This window comes from Bos taurus, chromosome 24 (genome assembly GCF_002263795.3).
Source record: "Bos taurus isolate L1 Dominette 01449 registration number 42190680 breed Hereford chromosome 24, ARS-UCD2.0, whole genome shotgun sequence".
In the NCBI taxonomy this organism is placed as follows: Eukaryota; Metazoa; Chordata; class Mammalia; order Artiodactyla; family Bovidae; genus Bos; species Bos taurus.
In genome coordinates, this window is record NC_037351.1 from 2,732,233 (window position 1) to 2,746,805 (window position 14,573).

The following is a 14,573-nucleotide window of genomic DNA, read 5'->3' on the forward strand; positions in this document are numbered from 1 at the left end:
AACTTCACTTTCACTTTTCACTTTCATGCATTGGAGAAGGAAATGGCAACCCACTCCAGTGTTCTTGCCTGGAGAATCCCAGGGACGGGGGAGCCTGGTGGGCTGCCATCTCTGGGGTCGCACAGAGTCGGACACTGAAGCGACTTAGCAGCAGCAGCAGCAGGTAAACTACTTAAAATTTTTATAAAAGAGATGAACCTTAGTATAGCGTTTTGCAGTTTACAGAGTGCTTTATATATAATGTCTGTTGGATTTTCTCCAACTCCTCTTATAGTTGGCCCGGCATCTTCCTATTCTAATATTTTTAAAAACCTGTATGCTTTTCTTTGGGCTTCCCCGGTGGCTCAGAATCCGCCTGCCAACGCAGGAGACGTGGGTTTGATCCCTGAGCTGGGAAGATCCCCTGGAGGAGAAAATGGCAACCCACTCCAGTGTTCTTGCCTAGGAAATCCCATGGACAGAGGAGCCTGGTGGGCTATAGTCCATGGGGTCTCAAAAGAGTCAACATGACTCAGTGAGTAAATAACAACAACATGCTTTTCCTTATTACTAATTAGTTATTTTTTGACTGTGCGGGGTCTTTACTGCTGCGTGTGGGCTTTTCTCCAGTTGCGGGGCTCAGGCCTCTAGTGGCGGTGCTTCTCTTATTGCGGAGTGCGGGATCTAGAGGGGAGGGCATCAGTACTTGTTGCGCATGGTCTTAGCAGACGTGGCTCCCGGGCTCTAAGGCACAGGCTCACTAGCTGTGGCACACAGGCTCTGTGGCTCCGAGACATGTGGGAGCTTCCTGGACCAAGGGTTGAATCTGTGTTCCCTGCATAGGGGAATTCTTAACCACTGGACCACCAGGGAAGTCCCTTTCTATTCTGATATTATAGAAGAGGAAGCATCAGTTAAGACTTCCCCAAGTTAAGGAGAGGCCAGGCAGACGCTCGAATCGGCCTTCCCATATCAAACCCCACATGCTCATGCCCACGCTGAGTTGCTCAGCTGGGCACCTGTCACAACCAGAGAACAGCCCCCGTCTGTCACAGCTAGAGAATAGCCGCCTATCACAGCTAGAGAACAGGCCTGCTACCCCGTGGACTCTTGCCCCTCAGGCTCTTCTGTCCATGGGATTCTCCAGTCAAGAATCCTGGAGCGGGTTGCCATGCCCTCCTCCAGGGGATCTTCCCAGCTGAGAGATCAAACCAGGTCTCCTGCGTTGCAGGCGGTTCTTTACTGTCTGAGCCACCAGGAAAGCTCCACATGCTTGCTCCGTATTTTCTCTAGTCAAGATTTGTATTGTTATTGTACAGGCTCTGAGGGGGATAAAGAAGGATCCTTACCCAAGATGACTGCATGGAAATTACAGTTCAGAGGCAGCTTCATCTGATGTAGGCAAAGTGAAGGTCCAGCCCATGTGAATGTAAGGGTTAGCTGGGGTTTCTAGGTCTGGGTGCGGGTGTGATGACGGATGGGTAATGAAATGAGTGAACAAAAGTAGAACCTGTGTGTGTCTGGTTCCTGGAGAGGTCGTCACACCACAAAGTGTTCATTGTTGTCATCGTGCGGAGCGCCAAACACTATGACTGCCACCAGGAGAAGAAAGAAATCAGATCACCCACGGCACTTTGTCCAGCTCGCTCAGCAGAAGGGCTTTATAATACAGAGTGGCTATTATGCCCCTTTCGGTTTCACTGCGTTGCCTTATAAATAGAATGTGCTTCTCTATAAATAGCATCAAGGCCATACACCGTTCAGGCCTTTTGAAGTCAGGCTCAGAGAGAGCGGCAGGGGGCAGGACAGCACCCTCCCTGCTGTCTGGGTGTCACCCTGCGCCAGGCACCTGCAGAGACTCACCTGGGCTGGCCGCCGTGGCTGTCCCCAAGCCAGGAAGTGGATGGAAACTTGAAAACCCCAATGTGGGTGAGCGATCGGAATGACTGCCGAGCTCCCGTGTGGGTCACTGGATCTCCTACGTCTTCCAGATCACTTCTCAGCTGGTCTACAGTCTCTCTCCCCCAGCCCGCTGCCATCTCACCTTCTCTAAGTGAAGATTAAGCAACAAAAGATGCTCTCTGTAAACCAAAGCAGGAAGTACAGCGGGCCTGCTCCTGGCTTGATGTACCCGTGTGTAACTGTAGGATTTAATTTTGCTTTGCATCAATCAAACCACAATAAAAGCCATAAAAACCCTACTAAGAAGCATTCTAACTTAAGACCCCATGCTAAACACCGAGGGACCTGGCTCATTGTCTTTCTCCCATGCCCTGTGACAGGAACTAGATAGCAAGAGAAAGAAAGAAAAATCGAGCCACTCTTTTTTTCATAGAAAGGGAGGACACCTACCATAAATTAGGGGCAGTGGGAGTGAAGGCAAGGCCAGAGGCGTACGCCGTCTCGCTGCGCGAGCAGCTCCCCTCCTGGGCCCTGCCAGCTGCCGCTGCTGCCGCTGCCTTCGTGTGTTCAGGTGAGGGCCATGATGGTAGACACGTGCAGACACACAAAGGAACCTATTTGGACTGGCGTGTCAGCTCATCTTTATCAAATGTTGCACAGGTATATTTTGTTGCCATGCTTCATTACCCCAGAATGGCATGCCTGAAATGTTTGTCTCTTCTATAAACCCAATCGCTATCCTAGGCAGGCACATTTGACAGAGCAATAGACGGGTGTTTCTTTCACAGTCCTGGGTTTGTAGAGGCTGGACAGTTAGGGAGGGTGGCGGGGGGAGAGACGAGGGGAGAGGAGGAGGACAGTGAGAGAGACAGAGAGGCAGAGAGAGGGAGAGAAAGACAGAGAGAGGGAGAGACAGACAGAAGGAGAGAGGGAGAGAGTCAGAGAGGGGGAGAGAGAGAGAGGGAGAGACAGACAGAGAGAGACAGAGAGAGGGGAAGATTTATTTTTAAAAAATCAGATGTGTCCTGTGTGTGCCTTTTTGAAATCTATAATAAATAAAGGAAACCTAAAGAGCTGCATAATGAATCTGGATTTTGTTTTGGAAAAGATCATTTGCCCTGTGATTGGGAAAAATATCTTAGCCAGCCAGGTGGTGGATTTAAAAATATGAAGCTTTAAAAGTCATTTCTGTGAAACAAAAGGAGATAGGGCAAGTGTCAGGGCAAGTGCTGTCCCGGTAAATGAGACAAGCATCACCAGAAGTGAAATTTGGTTTCTGTTACACGTAAGACTCTTGCATCAAAACCCACCTTTTATCTTCCGGTGGCCTCCTGGAAAATCAATATTTTAATCTGTGTGGTACAGATTAAGCTCTTGGGAGTTAGAATTGGGTAGGCCTATATTTTATTTCCCTCCTTAGAGCAACTGTGACAATGACTTTCGCAAATCAGAGAGGGGAGCATGAGGGTTTGGGGACCTAGGTATGCACCGATTTCTGGCCTTTCCTCTCAGGGTGCCGACCCCAAAGGGTCTGCAAGTGGATCTGCAGCTTCCAGGAAAGCAAGCCACCCGTGGCTGCATCTCTCAGAGCTGCGTCCTGGGCCCAGGGAGCTTTTATCCCTCTGAGTTGATGTGAATACAGCATTCCTGGCAGAACTGTTATTAACCATGACCTTCGCTTGTTATCCAGAAAAGAAGAGAAAACAATAATTGATGGGCAATTTCAACATGGGGGTTCCCAGAAACAACAAAGTGAACTGTGCACTATTTTGTAATTGTTTTGTCAGCCTCAGGAATGTCAGCAGGTGTCTGGATGGAGACTCACAAAACCCTCCTCCTATCTGAGGCCTCATGACGCCTGATCTGGGGTCACCCAGCCAGATGAGTTTGGAATTCTGAATCTGAGGTTGTGCAGGGCGGAACAGTCCAAGTTATGTCCCGAACAGCACGTCGGAGTCGGAGGCTGCTTCAGAGTCAAACACATGAGTCTAGATGCCGCCAAACCAGGCGTGCTCATGCTCTGAGGGTTAAACAGGAACTATAGAGGAGTCTCGGACACGACTGAAGCGACTTAGCAGCAGCAGCATAGAGGAGTCTCACGTCAGTTAAGGGTAGATCAGATTTTGTCGTGGAAGGCGCTACGAAATATTTGCGGTTTTTGCAATCTTTGGGGATTTTGCAGATGCAGGCAAGGGACCGAACATCTGTGTTTAACACAGACGCTGGCCCTGCCGTCGCTGAGGATGTGTGTTCCCTCACGGAAGTGCTGCGCTCCGCCAAGCCCTTGGAGGCTGGCGGGCGCCAGGGCCCCCGCCGCATGTGTGCAGCCACGTGACCCTTCCATCAGCGGCCTGGACGCCAGGCGGAGGTGGAGCCTGGCCGCAAGTTTGGACGCCGAAGGGCCGTGTGGCACGGCCCCGCATGCGCGGCCCATCGGCTGCTTCTCCTGCTGCCGTCAAGTTAGAGGCCCCCAGCTGCCCCAGGAGAAACGTGCCCTCCACCTCCTGTCTGGGCTCCTCTCGCTCCTGGTCCCCAAGGCCTCTCTGGCCTCCCACGTGTAAGTGACCCCTGCTGGAGGCCCCTTACCACCCAGAGTGCGTGTGGCACTGGCCATCGGCTTGTTTTGTTACACCTCCTGCTCCTCCTGGGAGGTCTTCAGTTTCTCCGTGACTGAGGCGGGCCCTCGAGCCCCGGTTGGTGTTGCCTCCGGTCTGCAGGGCCTCAGAGAGGTCACCGCATCCTCCCAGGCTTGGTCTTATGGCCCATGAGCCCCCTATGAGTTTAACGCCCTTTGGTTACTTTTCCAACCTAGGGATAAAAGGTACGTTATTATTGTCCCAGAGTTAAGAAAGGCCAGCTCTGTGTGTCTTTGTGTGTTTAATTCCCCTACAGTGGCAGAATAACAAAGTTTTTGTAACTTACGAACCATTCTGAATGGTGGCCCAGGTTTAAATTGGGCTTCCCGTTAAAACTTCTTAGCAGAATCTATGGCCCTTCAAAGAAACCATACTGGGTTTGTACAGTCCAGGAAGGCTGCCTCGCAACAAATATGTGATGGCCTCCTTTGGGGAACACAATTAGATATCATTTCACAACAAAATATTCTCTAGGAGAATTCTCTTTGTGGGCAGCATTTCAAGGTTTCTTTAGGCTAAATTAATTAAATGTTGTATGTTAGAGGCAGACGCAGGAAGGAAAGGTGCAATATATAGAAGAGATTCCCAGTGGTATATTCCGATGCTCAGAAAATGAGAGCTTTGTGGTTACTTTATTTTCAAGTTACCTGTATTTACAAGAAACAAAGTGGAAAATGAATTTGAGATTTTAGACCATTCCTGTCCAGGAGATGCCTTCATTGAGGATAACGGGGTGGGGCGGGGTGTCTGGGACCCTTGATCACACTCTCGCATCCCTGGCTGGCGTGTGGACGGCTCAGTTCTCAGTGGTCCCATCCGCTGACCTCTCATGGTCGGTGAACCCAGGTGCCTTCTTTCGGCTTCTCACAGCACCCTTTCCCTCCCAGGTCTGGCCCCATCCCAGCCCTTTCTTCCTTCTCTTGTCTCCAGGCGACTTGGCCGTGTGAACTCAGAGGGGAGACCAAGCTGGAAATAAAGGACCTGTTATTTCATGGAGCAGAGACAAGCAACACCTTGGAGGTGAGCGATGATAACTGTTACAAGCCAGGCATAGCTCGGGGCAGGTGAGCCGTGTGTTAATGAGGCCCCACCTCCCGCTTCCTGACACATGGCTGTCATTGTTCAGATGCGCAGCGTCCTGACTGATGGCTGGGTCACCCTGCCCGCAGTCGGAGCATGCTGTCTTCCTTCTTCCACTGATGCTTCTGATCTGCTGACCCCAGGGTGACCTGGTGGAGGCGGAGCTGAAATTAACATGTCTCTTTAGTTAAATTTTTAAAGAAGGGGAAGTGGGGGCAGAAAGGAGGAGGAGAAACTTTTAGGCTAATACGTTGTTAATAAAGATTGAAAACATATGTCACTGTTCAAGTATGTCCTGTCAGTTTAGCCCAGATAAAAAAACACTGCGGCCTCTTGGAACAGGAAAGGAGGAGGCTGCTGCAGCCATGGACAGCTGTACACACTCATCCTCAGGGCCCCCGTCAGAGCTCCTCTTGGCCTTCCTTAAGTGTAACGGGTGCCGATCTTGCCACTCACTGCTTGGTTGCCAAAATCTCCTTTTAAAAGTGTGTTTAGATCCCTGCTTAGTATGGTGAGATGGTTTTCTTTGCGCTCAGGAGTGGGCGTTGTGTGTTTTTTTACTTCATGTGCCAGGAGGCTCAGAGATTTGGAAAGAGAAAAAAATAAAAGTGTTTTCATGTTGCACATCACATTCAAAATGTAGCCAGAGACCATCGGACCTAGGAAGTTTGAATAATTTCACTTTGCCTCTGGGTTTATCATCCTACTTCATGAGAAACCATGTTATTAACGAGCAAAGCAGGATGAAACTAAATCCCTTTAAATGCTTCCTGCTTGATTTCTCTTAGAAAGTAGACTCATTCCTCTTCCCAATTAGTCATTTTTTTTCTCTTTCACACAATGGTAACTGTTTTTTTTTTTTTTTAATTTTAATGTATTTTCTGTGCAGCTAGTTTAAGAACGTAATATGTGACTGATTTGTGTACTTCCAAGGTAAGGAGAATGTTGTGATTTCTTTATGTTTTTAGACATCACGAACCTTTTAATATCACCTTTATACGGTCTTGACTTGGGAGTCTGTCTAAAATTAAGGTGTTATCTGGCCATTGTCTGTTCCGTCTCAGTATTAATAGCCGAACATGACATTTGATTTTAGTAGTTAAGAAGGTGGCAGAGCTGTCCATCAGAAAAACCTCCCTGTCTTTTTTCAGTTGGATCGATGGCAACATAAACACTCAACACTGGATCCACAGAGTACAAGCTATTAAGAAGAAGAGATGAAGCAATGTTACTATGTTGTTAATAAGCTTATTTCCCCTCAACTGTAAGAGAAAGATGGTATTCATTGTAGTCTTTACTAGGCTTACCATCATAACTTTACATTACTGATCTCTCACCAAACTGGCCCATGTATGAGGAGTTTCATAATTTCACATTCTGAGCAATTTATCACATCAGGTCCATTTGCAGATGAGAACTTCTCAAAACGAACATCACAGTGTTCAAGTCGTTTACATTTGATTTGTGATGAGATCCTCAGATCTTGCCTGAGAGTTATTCTGGATTTTCTGACACAGTTCTGAATTCAAGCAATTTAAAATTTACCCATTAAAGTGATTCACTAACCATATAATAAAAAGATGAATATTGATGTAAATTAGTGCGTAACTCAGAAAGAGTCCATTGTTAGTATTCTGAGATTTGGTTCCGAAATGGCCATGATGATTCTATAATAAATTGACAAACTGTCATCCTCAGCGGGAAGTTGTCAAGATTCCCCTTACGTTCGAGAATCATTTATGGTTGGGACTTTCAAGGAGATCAAAGTGGGTTCTCATTTGCATCGACTTTAGGAAGCAATTGGACAAATGCATATTGGGTATGCACTGTGTCCTGGGTGTGGTGCAGCCTCATCTGGGTTTAGGTGTGCAGGAAATACCCCTGAGAGAAGCACAGACTGCTGTGTGCCAGTTCAACCGAGAGGCCTGCGTCGCGCTGTTACAGCTGATGGGTGTTCTAATGTGGTCCAAACTGTCCGGGTCTGAAAAGCTGCCTTAGGGACCTTTGTTTCCTGGTCTGTAGGCAGCCTGTCTGTAACACCAGGAAGTGGGACTGATAAACCTCGAAATCTCTGACCACGTTTTGTAATTCTGCCCTGTCCAACACGCATTTTTCTGCTGTGCATTCACAGACTATAGGGAAGAATTTGTGATTAATAAGCCACTGAAGAATGTTTTTTATTCCCTTCTGGGTTGCAAATACAATCAGAGTTCTGAACATTCAAATTAGAAGTGGATGTTGCAATGGTAGTGATGCAAGTGTGTGATCTATTTGCGTTTGGGCTGGAATGGAAGCTTTTTTTTTTTTCATTTCTGGGACAAGCCACTTAATCATATTTGGGTTAAAAAGCAGAGACCAGTGAGGAGAGGATGGGGCTGGGTGACAATGGAAGCTAGGCCTCATCTTGGTGGCCCAGCTTTGCTCGTTCAGACTGATTCCTGATATACAGGCTCAGAGGAGGAGCCTCCAGATAGGAGAGAATGAATCTGTCAGATCCATTTTTCTTCTTTTTCTTGAGGGTGAATTTATTTTTCATGTTTTGAAAGGAGTGTGTGACCATGTTGCCACCAAGTCCTTTTTCCCCTGGAATCATATTTCCGTTTTCATTTCTAACAAAGCACCTCTTTGGGTCCCAGGATCTCATTGGTTCATCTCGCTCTGTCTGAACAATCCTTTGCATTTCACACTTTATGCCAAAGGAAGAAACGTGGTGAATGCGGCTCGTAATGATGATGGATGACATCGTGAGTCCTCGTGGCCAGCGAGTTGGCCAAATTACCTGAGCCTGCCAGCCTGCTGACTTGGGTCTGAATTATGGAGAAGATGAATTTTGGAATCTTTTCTGCTGCTAGGACAATGAATAAGCTTTGTTCCTAGACTATAGGAACACTGGAGGAAACAGTGATTGTGTAGCCTCAGAAATACAGCAAAATGGGGTCTTGGTAGACTTTGGCCGTCATCCAAGAACCCAGAAGTACAGGCACAGGAGAGGAGATGGACGGGGTGCCCTCTGGAGCGCCCTCCCGTCCTCCGCCTTCCCTGCTGGCCCCTGACCTCTGCCCGAGGGAAGGTCAAGGCTGGTCTGGGAGCTACACGTGGTCACTGCAGGTCAACTGTCAGTGGCTCCTGGAGACTCCGTTTTTCCCTCCCCAGTTCCTTCACTTGCTTTGCGACGTTAAAACCTTGTCAGTCTACTGAAGTTCCCGCCTTCGCTGGACCAGCTCTTGGAGTCAATAACAGATTACAGAGAGAAGCCTGACACCCGACGTGTCACCCCGGCCTGCTCGCCTTGGGCGTCTGAGGTCCCCCTGACCTCTCCCAGGAGCTCCCTGCCCTCTGCTCTGTGCCCTGGTCTTCCCCCCGCCTCCGCCTCTCCTGGGGGCTCTTACTCCACAGAAACACCTTCCACTTTGCTTTCCATTGCCTTTGATTTCTCATCCTTCCTCTCAGTGTTTGACTTTTCTCAAACTTTTTTCTTCTGTTGAAGACTCACTTAGTGCCACGTCGCTGCCCCGTTTCCCACCTTTAGCCACTGAGACCCTCAGCTTGCTGCCGTTCGGCCCCACCCCACGCCCGACGTCGCCATGACCAGCCCTGTAGTCTTTGCCCTTCAGGCCTCTGAGGGCTGCTGCTCTCGGTCGGCTTGGTTTGCTGAGTTTTACCCCGGATTCTCCCTACTTCCTGTCTCTTCTCGCCCCTCAGACCCTTTCCCGTCCTCTGTACTTCGTATGCTCTTTTCCTTCCTTCCTTCCCTCTCTCTCTTTTTTTTAATTAAGAAAAAAAAAAAAAAAAAAAAAACCTTTCTATTTTGTATTGGGGTATAGCCGGGTAACAAGGTTGTGGTAGTTTCAGCAAATGGTGCAGGCACTCAGCCGTACATATCCATGTATCTGTTCTCCCCAGTCTCCCCTCCCCTGCAGGCTGGCATGTAACACTGAGCAGAGTTCCCTGTGCTATACAGTGGGTCCTTGTTGGTTACCCATTTTAAATCTAGCAGTGTGTACACGACCTTTCCAAACTCCCTAACTATCCCCTCCCCCTGGCAACCATAAGTTAATTCTCTAAATCTGTGATCTCTTTCTGTTTTGCAAGACACTTCATTTGTACCATTTCTTTTTAGATCCAACAGATGAGGGATGTCATAAGGCGTTTCTCGTTCTCTGTCTGACTTAACTCACTCAGTATGACACTGTCTAGGTCCATCCATGACGCTGCAAATGGCTTTGTTCCATTCTTCCCACAGGCTGAGTAATATTCCCTTGTATACATGTACCACATCTTCTTTGTCCATCCCTCTGTTGATGGACATTTGGGTTGCTTCCAAGTCTTGGCTTTTGTAAACAGTGTTGCAATGAACACTGGGGTGCATGTATCCTTTCAGATCATGTTTTTCTCTGGATATATGCCCAGGAGTGGGGTTGCAGGATCAGATAGATCAGGGGAGCTCTAGTTTTCGTTTTTTAAGGAACCTCTGTACTGTTCCCCATACTGGCTGTAAAATGTACATTCCCACCAACAGTGTAGTAGGCTTCTCTCCTTTCCACACCCTCGCTAGTATTTGCTGTGTGTGGATTTTTTTGATGATGGCCATTCTGGTTCCCACCCCGTCTTTCTTTCTCTATTCTCCAGATATTTCTTTGCATTTAGAGTCTTATTAAGCATCTGACTCCGAAGGCTCCTAAATCTGAACTACCAGCCCCGAGTGCTTTTCTGAAAGCCAGAACTACATCCCCGAGTTGCCCACGTGACATTCTCTCCTGGACCAACTTACTGCTTCTTTACTTGACTTTACTTGTCTACCTGGTGTTTACTGAATGCTCCTGTACCAGATGCTGGGCCAGGCCCTGGAAAAACAATAATGAAAAATCCAGTCCCTACCCGCAGGTGGGGGCAGATAGATTCAGACACGGAAGCAAGAAATTATAATACTAAGGCTGTGATGGTGGTGGTAACTCTGTTATGGGAAGAGCTTACAGTGGAGAGGAAGGGCTGAGCTGAGACTTCTAACATACGAGGTCTTCTCCGGCTTATTGCACCCATGTTTTAAAATTTTCAATATATGAATCCTGAACGTGTTTTGTTGAGTATATAAGTAAGTATTTCATTTTCTTTAGATGGCAAATGATACTGTGTTTATAGTTTGATTTCCATAGCTCATGGTTATTGTTTCCAAATGGGATTGGCTTTTGTGTGTTAATCTTGTTTCTGCAAACTTGCTGGACTCACCTTTGAGTTTCAGGAGTGATCTTACAGATTCTTTGGGATTCTGTAGAAATAAGGTGAAAAATTACATCATCTGCAAACAAGGATAGTTTGATTTCCTCCTTTCCAATCTACTTTATTTATTTATTTATTTTTGGCTGAGCCGGGTCTTCCCTGCTGCATGAGCTTCACTCTAGTTGCGGAGAGCGGAGGCCCCTTTCTGCTTGTGATGTGTGGGCGTCTCTTGCTGCAGAGCATGGGCTCTGGGGTGCACGGCTTCAGTAGCTGTGGCATGTGGGCTTAGCTTCCCCGAAGCCTGTGGGGTCTTCCTGGACCAGGGGTCCGATCTGCGTCTCCTGCCAACCAGCCGGACGTGGCCTGCTGTGACCGGCGTTCACCCCTCTGGGTGACACGTGACACCTTGCTGCCGCGTGGTCCTCTTCACTCGCTCCACGTCTAAATGCAGCTCGAGGATGTCATTTTTCTTTCAGCCATCATATATTGTTTAGAAAATTCACAAGGAAGAGGATAATTCATTATATATTCTCACACTTCTGCTCTTTCCGTTACTCTTTCTTCTTTTCTAATTAGAGTCCAAAATTTCTTCTTTTTTTCATTTTCTTTAAGTTTGAAGTACTCACTTTAAGCATGCTTTAAATCCCTGGTGGCTCAGACAGTAAAGCGTCTGCTTGCAATGCGGGAGACCCGGGTTTGATCCCTGGGTTGGGAAGATCCCCTGGAGAAGGAAATGGCAACCTACTCCAGTATTCTTGCCTGGAAAATCCCATGGATGGAGCCTGGTAGGCTACAGTCCATGGGGTCGCCAAGAGTCGGACACGACTGAGCCACTTCACTTCACTTCATGCTCGTCAGAAGTTCTTTTCTTTTTTTCCTTTCATCTAAGAGTGTTTTTATTTCTCCATCATCCCTGAAGCATAGCTTTACTGGTTGACAGTTCTCTTCTTTTAGCCCCTTGAAAAACATTGTGTCACTTCCTGGCCTCTGTGGTTTCTACTGAGAAATCTGTTGTCCCTGGAATTCATGTTCTCCTAAAGGTAATCTATCATTTTTGTTCCTCTGTAGGCAGTGCATCATTTTTGCTTCTCTAAAGGTAATGTATTGTTTTTCTCTGGATGTCTTCAAGAGTTTTTCTGTCCTTAGTTTTCAGCAGTTTATGATATGACTGTGAGGTTATTGTATTTGGGTTTTATTCAGTTTCCTGAATCTGTTTAAGGTGTTCACCAAATCTGAGAAGTTTTCATCCATTATTTTCTCAAACACTCTTTTAGCACCACGGTTTTTCTCCTCACCTTCTGAGAGGGTCTGATATGAAGGTTTGGTCTTTTGTTATTGACCCCAGGCGTCTGAGCCTTGGTTGATGTTTTTTGTAGTCTGTCTGCTCTCTGTTGTTCAGACTGGGTGAGGTTTATTGATCTATCCTTCTGTTCCCCAGTTCTGTCTTCTTTCTTCTCCATTCTGCTATTGGACACTCTGCTATTTAAAAAATCTCTGTTATCGTATTTTTCAATTCTATTATTTCCATTTGGTTCTTTTTTATGACCTCTATTTCTTTGCTGATATTTCTCTGCTTTTTCATTTGTTTCAAGATATATTGTAATTGTTTACTGAGGCAGTTTTGTAATGGATGCTTGAAAGTGCTCAACAGATAATTCTAACACCTGATTCATCTTAGTGTTAACATCAGTTGATGGACCTGTCTCATTCAGCTTGTGATTTTCTGATTCTTGTTATTATCGGTGATTTTAAAAAATACTATCCTCAACACTTTGAGTATTACGTTAGGAGTCTGTGGGACCTTGTAAATATTTTATTTTAAAAGGCAGTCACTCTATTTAAGCTTTGCACATAGGTCATAGCCTACTTTTATAGGTTCGAACAGCAGTCTAATTTTTCAGACCCTTTCTGGTTCATTTGGTCTGTTTGGCTTATCTTGTGTTGCCAAGATTCAGAGTGGCTCCTACCTGTGCTGCCTGTGGTGGTGCTGGGAGAGTCTCCAGGCCGGGCCACCTGGTGTGTCCAGGTGGAGGAGGACCATCTCTGACCTGCAGGAGTAAAGAGCTTTCCCACGCCTGGCCACTCTGTGGTCGATGCCCTTACTCATGCTGCCCAGTGCCTCCCTGGGGCGGGTTTAGACCTGGGGGTGAATGAGAACACACCACAAAATAATGGGAGAAGGAAACGGAGGCAGTGCGGTCACTCTAGAGAAGACAGGCGAGAATGAGGATGGATAAACAAGAACCAAGCGACCAAGAGAGAGGGTGAGGTGAGCTGCCAGTGTCCCATTAACTAGGAAGGTCAGCTATAAAGGGTTAATCCAGGACTAGACATATTTAGGAGAAGGCAGGGGCACCTCACTCCAGTACTCTTGCCTGGGGAATCCCATGGACGGAGGAGCCTGAAAGGCTGCAGTCCATGGGGTCGCTAAGAGTCGGACACGACTGAGCGACTTCACTTTCACTTTTCACTTTCATGCATTGGAGAAGGAAATGGCAACCCACTCCAGTGTTCTTGCCTGGAGGATCCCAGGGCTGGGGGAGCCTACTGGGCTGCCGTCTATGGGGTTGCACAGAGTTGGACACGACTGAAGCAACTTAGCAGTAGCAGCAGACATATTTAATGATCTTTGGAACATATTTTTGAACTTCTTGAAATTAAGAATCCTAAGTTGTGACAGGTTTGGGTGGACAAGGTCTGTGTCAGTATAAATGTAGCATCAGAGGTAGAGAGGTTGAGGACTCAAGACTGTGAATTTGGAGCCATTCACGTGACGGGTAAAACAAAGAGAAAGAGACACATAAGCTGTACAACAGATTTGAATCATCCACAACAGGTACCTTTGATTATCGTTGACTTACTAAGTTATATACCATTAGAATATAGGAAAATTAAAAAAAATTCATGCTTGTTCAAGATTACATGTACTTATGTACTTTATGTAAAATATTCAGATATGGTCAGGATTACACGTACTTTTTGTGTCATTAAATGTATGGTAGATAATTTTTAACAATGCCAGGGTATGTATTGTCTCTCGTAAAAGCTTCAACAATCCACATTCTAACCATGACCATGGAATACACAAAGCTGCTCAAATCTCCTTTAGGTTTGACTTCCTCGAAGTAAGCTTACAGCCAATCCTTTCCAGAGCATAGCTCATTTTAGTGAATTCTGACAGTAATTCCCATCATAACACTGGGAATTCTAACATTAATTCCCCTGAAGTTCCTTTGAGTTAAGTTACAAACAATTTAAATATTGAAAAAAAGGACTTTCTTAAAAAACAAACACAAACATTGCCTTAATATAGCGAGATATGGCCTCAAAGTTAAAATACTGTTAATATTAGTAAAGGCAAGGTGACTTACAAGGGTGAAGTGAAAGTGAAAGTGAAAGTTGCTCAGTCGTGTCCGGCTCTTTGCAACCCCGTGGACTATACAGTCCATGGAATTCTCCGGGCCAGAATACTGGAGTGTGTAGCCTTTCCCTTCTCCAGGGGATCTTCCCAACCCAGGGATCAAACCCAGGTCTCCTGCATTGCAGGCGGATTCTTTACCTGCTGAGCCACAAGGGAAGCCGCTTATAAGGGTAAGATGATAGGTAAGTATGTTTCTGGAGAGGCATGTATTAATATGAAATAATAGCCCTAAAATCTTCACATACTTTGTTCCCATAATAATACTTATATGTGCTTATTCTAAGGCACAATGCAGAGATTATCTTAGGAAAAAATTACCAGTAACTCACTTGATAAAT

General features: G+C 46.4%; 1 long non-coding RNA gene across 1 annotated transcript in view; it reads left to right on the forward strand.

The window, feature by feature from the left end:
* Positions 1-3,617: 3,617 nt before the first annotated feature.
* LOC132343753 (uncharacterized) overlaps positions 3,618-14,573 on the forward strand; it is a 30,752-nt gene continuing 19,796 nt past the window's right edge. Inside the window, exons 1-2 of the long non-coding RNA XR_009492692.1 lie at positions 3,618-4,438; positions 5,448-5,537. This is a non-coding gene — a long non-coding RNA (uncharacterized lncRNA). The remainder of the gene's footprint in view (positions 4,439-5,447; positions 5,538-14,573) is intronic.